Consider the following 8913-nt stretch of genomic DNA (forward strand, 5'->3'; position numbering starts at 1 on the left):
CTAGACACAGTTTTCTCACTTAGAATTTTGTCAGAACGTAAGTGCTTTCTGCAAAAAAAATGCCTACACTGACGATCTTGCTTCAGCAATGAATTTCGCAAGTTAACACCTGCTGGAACATACAGTACAGCGGTCTTTCAGGGGATGCTGACAGGTAATAGTATAGGAGTTTTTAAAGGCGAGTATATGGGGGAGATTATGTAGAAGTGAGTATGTCGAGGTAAGTATGGAGATATGAGTGTGAAAGGGTGAGTATGTAAAGGTGAGTATGTAAATGTATGTATGTTCAGGTGAGTATATAAAGGTGAGTATGTAAAGGTGAGTATGTAAAGGTGAGTACGTAAAGTGAGTTTATAAAGTTGAGTATGTAAAGGTGAGTATGTAAAGGTGGGTATGTAAAGGTGAGTATGTAAATGTTGGTACGTAAAGGTGAGTATGTAAAGGTGAGTATGTAAAGGTGAGTATGTAAAGGTGAGTATATAAAGTTAAGTATGTAAAGGTGCGTAAGTAAAGGTGAGGATGTAATGGTGAGTATGTTAAGGTGAGTATGTAAAGGTGAGTACGTGAAGGTGAGTATGTAAAGGTGAGTATGTACGTGGAAGCACATGCATCAGTTTGACAGTCAGATCTACATCAGTAATGTGTTGACGCCTACTTGAACTTGAACACATGTTCCTGTTAGACTCCAATAAATCCACAGTGTCACAAAGTTGCAGTATTTCTGCAGGTCCTTTGATGTGTGGCTTTGTCCCCTGTGTTTTATAGTCACATAAAGACTTGGGCCGGGCTGCATCAACCGTTCTTAACTTAACGATTGATGTACTTCTTTCTCTAATTATTGGAGTTGCTGTCGTAATGCTTTGATCGCTTAATGCATCCGCTTAAAGGCAGTCCATTCCCAAACGTATTTTGGCTAATTTCCCACAATGGGTTTTAAGCGTTGGGAAAGTGGCATTCAGCGAATTTAAGAATTTAATGTAACGTCATTAGAATATCCTGGGATGGGACATTTCTTTACATTTTCTTCAAATTATGAATAATGTAATGAATACTCTCTTCACTCTGAACGAAGGATTATCTGTCCCAGGGGTAAACGCTACATGTAGGGGTCTGGCAATAGTTTCTATGGTCATATTCAGCTGCAAGATTTACGCAAAAGGCCACTACGTAAACCTACAGGAATTATACCACATAATTCAATTCAAATTTAGGTGCATCATTTAATGAAAAAATATCAGTTACAAACATGAACGCCTTCAACAGAATATACGTTGCTTTAAATACAATATTATATACTGCATTTAAATTAAATAAAAGAATAACACACACTCACTCCTTTTTACAATGTCACATATATATATATATATATGAGCTCCCGCAGGTGGTTCTGGCATCACAGTATAATTCCAACAATGACTAAGATGTATTTCGCCAGTAATTCTACACAGCACACTTGGTTCAGGTCGGAGATTAATCCCCGGGGGTTAGGTGTCTCCCCGATAAATGTAGACTAACATGCACCTACATAAATATTACTCGGACAATTAAAACCATCCACAATACGGCAGCGGCTGGTGTCATATCAGTACCGCTGCTGGAGTATCAGGTGAGTTTGTGGGCTTGAGACCCCATCCCTGTTTAGTGTCTCGTATTCAATTAGTAGACCTTTCTTTCTTTCGACGTATTTGTACGCGAGGGAGGGCGCGGGGTACGTGCCGATCATTCGGAAACTCTACATATTGAATACCCCCAGCTAGTTCAGTTGTCATGGGCTTCAATAGATGTACACCACGTGTAGGATTAGTGGTAGCATCGTTGCGGTAATATAATTCTTCATCAGGACAAAAAATCTTTAATGTAGATACACTGACTTCAGATCTTGAAGAGCAGTTAAAACTCATCATAATATGGGCAGCATGATGAGTTGTGACAAACAACACGTGGATAACAGACAAACTACACGTGGATAACATACATTTCCCACGTGGATAACAGACATACCACACGTGGATAACATACATTTCCCACGTGGATAACAGACATACCGCACGTGGATAACATACATTTCCCACGTGGATAACAGACATACCGCACGTGGATAATAGACATACCACACGTGGATAACAGTGAGTGAGCGAGTGAGTGAGTATGGAGTGAGTATCACGACGGGGAACACCAGAAAAGGGCTTCACACATTGTACCCATGCCAGGAATCGAACCCGGGTCTTCAATGTTACGAGCGAACGCTTTAACCACTAGGCTACCCAACCGCCCCGCGTGGATAACATACATACCCCATGTGGATAATAGACATACCACACGTGGATAACAGACATACCACACGTGGATAACAGACATACCACACGTTGAAAATAGACATACCGCACGTGGATAACAGACATACACCACGAGGATAACAGGCAAAGCACACATGGATAACAGACATACCACACGTGGATAATAAACATACCCCACGTGGATAATAGACATACCCCACGTGGATAATAGACAAACCATGCGAGCATAATAGATGAACCGTGGGGGCATAACAGACAAAGCACACGTGGATAACAGACAAACTGTACGTCGATAACAGACATACCTCACGTAGATAACAGACATTTCCCTCGTGAATAACAGACATACCAGACGTGGATAACAAACAAAGCACACGTGGATAACAGACAAACAACGCCTCGCCCAATATTGTCCTGCTAACCCAATATGACACCGTATACGGCAACTAAAGACACCATAACTAATAGAATACACAAAATACTGGACAATACCTGGATATTCCCACTGATGATTGTATTCCCTAAATACTGTAATATACCTGGAGATTCCTACTGATGATTGTATTCCCTAAATACTGTAATATACCTGGATATTCCCACTGATGATTGTATTCCCTAAATACTGTAATATACCTGGAGATTCCTACTGATGATTGTATTCCCTAAATACTGTAATATACCTGGATATTCCCACTGATGATTGTATTCCCTAAATACTGTAATATACCTGGATATTCCCACTGATGATTGTATTCCCTAAATACTGTAATATACCTGGATATTCCCACTGATGATTGTATTCCCTAAATACTGTAATATACCTAGAGATTCCTACTGATGATTGTATTCCCTAAATACTGTAATATACCTGGATATTCCCACTGATGATTGTATTCCCTAAATACTGTAATATACCTGGAGATTCCTACTGATGATTGTATTCCCTAAATACTGTAATATACCTGGATATTCCCACTGATGATTGTATTCCCTAAATACTGTAATATACCTGGATATTCCCACTGATGATTGTATTCCCTAAATACTGTAATATACCTGGATATTCCCACTGATGATTGTATTCCCTAAATACTGTAATATACCTGGATATTCCCACTGATGATTGTATTCCCTAAATACTGTAATATACCTAGAGATTCCTACTGATGATTGTATTCCCTAAATACTGTAATATACCTGGATATTCCCACTGATGATTGTATTCCCTAAATACTGTAATATACCTGGATATTCCCACTGATGATTGTATTCCCTAAATACTGTAATATACCTAGAGATTCCTACTGATGATTGTATTCCCTAAATACTGTAATATACCTAGAGATTCCTACTGATGATTGTATTCCCGAAATACTGTAATATACCTGGAGATTCCTACTGATGATTGTATTCCCTAAATACTGTAATATACCTGGATATTCCCACTGATGATTGTATTCCCTAAATACTGTAATATACCTGGATATTCCCACTGATGATTGTATTCCCTAAATACTGTAATATACCTGGATATTCCCACTGATGATTGTATTCCCTAAATACTGTAATATACCTGGAGATTCCTACTGATGATTGTATTCCCTAAATACTGTAATATACCTGGAGATTCCCACTGATGATTGTTTACCTCAAATACCGGAATATACGAGGGTTGGCTGAAAAGTTCTAAGCCTAACTGTGAAAGACCCGTACCAAGTCGATGGTTGTTATTTATTTCTCCACATAGTCCCCTTCCAGGTTTACACACTATTGCCAGCGATTGCTGCAAGGTCTGGATGCCGGTCAAGAAGAAATATTCTTCAGCCACCCTAAAAAAGTCCTTCACAGCAGAGATGACGTTATCATTACTAGGAAAATGGCGACCGGCTAGTTCCTTTTTCATTTTGGGAAACAGGTGGTCTGACGGGGCCAAATCGGTTGAATAAGAGGGCATGGTCAATGAGTTCGAAGACACAATCATGGATCGCTGACATGGCAACCACTGATTTGTGAACAGGAGCATTGTCTTGGTGGAACAGGACTCCTTAAGTGAGCATTCCCCGTCGCTTAGCTTTGATAGCTTCACGCAACTGTCTCAGTAGGTCAGCATAATATCTTCCATTGATAGTCTGGCCTTTTTTAAGATAGTCAATCGGCAGAATATCCTTGGAATCCAAAAATACTGAAGCCATCACCTTTCCAGCAGAAGGAACCGACTTGGATTTTCGGGGGGCTGGTGATTCCGGATGCTTCCATTGTTTAGACTGAAGTTTGGTTTCTGGTCGAAAGTGATGAATCCAGGTCTCATCCATGGTTACAAATCGGGCCAAAACATCATCGGGATCTGCTTCGAAACGGCATAAATTGTCACGGGACGTCAGGAATCTGACACGTTTCTGATCCGCTGTCAAGAGCGTTGGCACCCATCTTGCAGAAACTTCGTTGGTGATAATGTGCTCAACCCTCTCATGAGAGATGCCCACAACACTGGCAATATGTCGAGTGGCCAATCGTCGATCAGCCATCACCATGTCATGCACCCGGGTAATGTTTTCCGGAATGGCTGCTGTTGAAGGCCTTCCTGGACGCGGGTCATCGTCAAGGCTCTCTCTGCCACGCTTGAATTCCGCAGCCCACTTTTTTACAGTAGAAAAGGAGGGTGCATCATCCCCTAAAGTGGAGACCATGTCAGCATGTATCTGTGTTGGAGTTAGCCCTTTCAGTTGCAGGTACTTGATGACTGCCCTATAGCCAGTTTTGTCCATTTCTGGTGATTTCAATGGCTAGGTTCACAAGATGGTCTGGTACAAAGACAGTTGCAGTTCTTATATCTATGATTCATTAAATGATTGTACTTGTTGGTGGCAAAAGTTTGTTTTAATCTCGATTGCAATATCCCACTTAGGCTTAGAACTTTTCAGCCAGCCCGCGTATGACGACACAATGCCATTTAGAAAGTGGTCAAATATAACAAACGTTAGTCTGTAATCCCGGGACTCGAACCCGCATTGCCAGAGTGGGGCACCTCACAACTACTAGAGTCTTTACTAAAAAAGTGGCATTGTGTGTTCATAGCTTTCGGCCATGGGAGCCTTGCCAATTTACACTTGTCAGAAGGGTACCACAAAGTACGTGATCTAGACTAGACAGGGTTTCATTTTTGTGGAAGCCTTGGTGGTTGAGTGGGTTAGATGGCTGACTTTGTGTGCTGGCGATTAGGTGCCTCACTCTGGCAGTGTGGGTTCGAAACCCCAACCCCCCAAAAGTACTAGAATCTTTACAAAGAAAGTAATTTTCCCAAATATAACATTTGTTATACCGAAATATGCCTAGAGATTCCAATAGATGATGCTATACTCCAAATACTGGAATATACCAGTCTATTCCTGCAGATGGTAACATGTCCAAAAAAGTGGAATATAAATGGAGATTCCCATGGGTGAATATATACCCCAAATACTACATCCTACAGACGAGTGAAAACCCTAAATACTGGAATGTACCTGGAGATACCCATAGATGATTGTATACCCCAAATACTGGAATATACGTGGAGATTCCCATAGATGATTGTACACCCCAAATACTGGAATATACCTGGAGTTTCCCATAGATAATTGTACACCCCAAATACTGGAATATACCTGGAGATTCCCATAGATGATTGTACACCCCAAATACTGGAATATACCTGGAGATTCCCACAGATGATTGTACACCCCTAATACTGGAATATACCTGGAGATTCCCACAGATGATTGTACACCCCTAATACTGGAATATACCTGGAGATACCCATAGATGCATATATATATGATTGTACACCCAAAATACTGGGATATACCTGGAGATTTCCATCGGTGAAAATATACCCCTAATACTGGAATATACCACAAAATTCACATTCGATTCAATTCAATAGTTTATTGTATGTTTATTGGCCCATATACAAGTGAGTAACATAGACATACAGTTATATTAACAAATATTGTAGTATACGGAGTAGCAAGACAACAACAACTGACGTAACACAAGAGCATAATGAATGTATAAAGATACTTGCAGGCGAACGCTATGCTTTTTGCTTGACAGAAGACATTCACAGTTATTTGTAGAAACGCATGAAAATGACCAGGAGGGTAGATATTTCCTAAATACTGAATTATACCGATATTCTTCTTTTCCAAATAATTACCATTGAGGTCTATGCACTTTGTCCAGCGATGTGTGAGAGCTAAAAGCCCGTTGTGATAGAAACCATGGGGTTGTTCGTGTAACCACCCCTCCACTGCTGTCGTGAGTTCATCATCGGACCGGAAATGACGTCCACGCAGTTCTTTCTTCAAGTTTGGGAAGAGAAAGTAGTCGCTTGGTGCCAGGTCTGGTGAGTAAGGTGGATGAGGCAATACTTTGAACCTGTTCCTCTTCACTGCGGCAACCGCAAGTCGACAGGTGTGCACTCTGGCATTATCATGTTGGAGCAGCACACCTTTTGTGATCTTTCCACGACGTTTTGCATGAATAGCAGTCCGGCCACGAGGCAAGTAGTCAAGGAGCAAGACCCCTTTGGTATCCCAAAAGATGGTTGCCATGACTTTGCCAGCCGATGGTTGAGTCTTAAACTTTTTGGGACGGGGTGAAGCAAAGCCAGTCCACTGCTTACTCTGTTCTTTGGTTTCTGGGTCATAGTGGTGTACCCAGGTTTCATCACCAGTAACAATTCTCTCCATAAAGTTGTCTGCATCCCGTCTGCATTGCGTCAAAAGTGCCTGACACATTGACGCATGTTCAGCCTTCTGATCATCACTCAGACATTTCGGGACCCATCGGGCAGACAGCTTCTTCATACCCAGACGATCATGCAAAATGGTATGGACACTTCCCTCTGAAATGTCCAAGGCCTTGGCCATTTCTGACGCCTTCATTCGCCTGTCTTTGACAACCAGTTGTCTCACAGCTTCACTGGTTTGGTCATTGGTTCACCCGACCCCTCTTAAATTCTGCAACCCAGAATTTGACCTGTGCATACGAAGGTGCACTGTCACCATAAACATCTGACAATTCATCATGTATCTCCTTTCCCGGTTTCCCTTTTAAGTAGAGGTACCTAATAACAAACCTGTATTCAACCTTTGACGAAAATTTGGCAGAATCTACCCTTGCCATCACGTGTGTGACTTCAAATACAATTTCCTCGGTGAAACTTTGTCTATGCACGTGACATACATTGGTGCACAGCACGTGACAAACATGCAACCATTAAGATCTGATAAATAGCTTAGGCTGGTTATATACTGAATGGCCCTCGTAGATGATTGTTTACCTGAAATACTGATTTTATCATATAATGGGCAGGTGATCTCGACAGAATAAAGCCAACGGATAAAAACTATTACGCGGATAGAGATGCAAATATCAATAGTCAAGTAGGGACTACTCTTAGTGTTTACAAACAAACATGGCGTCGCCCTTGTCATTCGGCGATCGGGTCAGAATGAAACTACGGGGATTTCTGATATCATTATCAAAACAATATTCTAATAAGCTAAAAAACAATGTCTAACTGTAACGTAGCAAAGGCATTTTAAAAGTGTTAGCAACTTTGGAGCTAAAATTGCGAAACAATATAGCGAGGACACAAGCCAAGCAGGATCAGTTTCCATAGTTTCGACTTGTAGACCAATGCGGCCGACATATGTTCAAATTGTTATTTTATTTCATTTTGTCGCTGCGTGTACATCTGACTACATTGTGACAGGATAGACCGACTGTCGACGTCTGACTGTGGCCGTGACGTCTCATTGGCTAGACTTAGGGTAGCTTCGATTTGATAAAGGGCAGTTACTCTATCGGACAGACCGATGGTTTGCCGCGAAAGGCAAGTAAAACAATTTGTGTTGACGATTTGTTGTTTTGCATATATGTCGTTACGCCAGTGTGTAAAAAACATGTTTCAGTTGGAACTATATTGGCTACTGTCCCTGTCCGACTGACACATCACTCACCTTCTGACGTAACCGACTTGCAATGTTCGGTCACAGAATTTAGTAATAACATGATATTACATTATATTTAGTAATAACATTATATAACATTACAGGAATAATCACAATGTCTTTCGCTCGCCAAGGCTCGCTAAATACAATTTTTATTCCTAATACAGGATATTTACCATCCCCCCCCCCCCCCCCCCCCACACACACACACACACACACACACTCTCTCGTGATACACATTATATATCTGGAAATTCCATTAAATTATTGTATACCCCAAATACTGGAATACAGCTAGAGAATCCAATTGATAATTGTATACTCGAAATACTGGAACATACCTGACGAGTCCCATAGATGATGGCATACCCCATATACCTGATTATACCTGGAGATTCCCAGATATGACGACATACCCCATATACATGATTATACCTGGAGATTCCCACAGATGACGGCTCACCCCATATACCTGATTATACCTGGAGATTCCATAGATGACGGCTTACCCCATATACCTGAATATACCTGGAGATTCCCATAGATGACGGCTCACCCCATATACCTGATTATACCTGGAGATTCCATAGATGACGGCTTACCCCATATACCTGAATATA

Source organism: Haliotis cracherodii, unplaced genomic scaffold (assembly GCF_022045235.1).
Source record: "Haliotis cracherodii isolate W230 unplaced genomic scaffold, xgHalCrac1.p SCAF_6, whole genome shotgun sequence".
NCBI lineage: Eukaryota > Metazoa > Mollusca > Gastropoda > Lepetellida > Haliotidae > Haliotis > Haliotis cracherodii.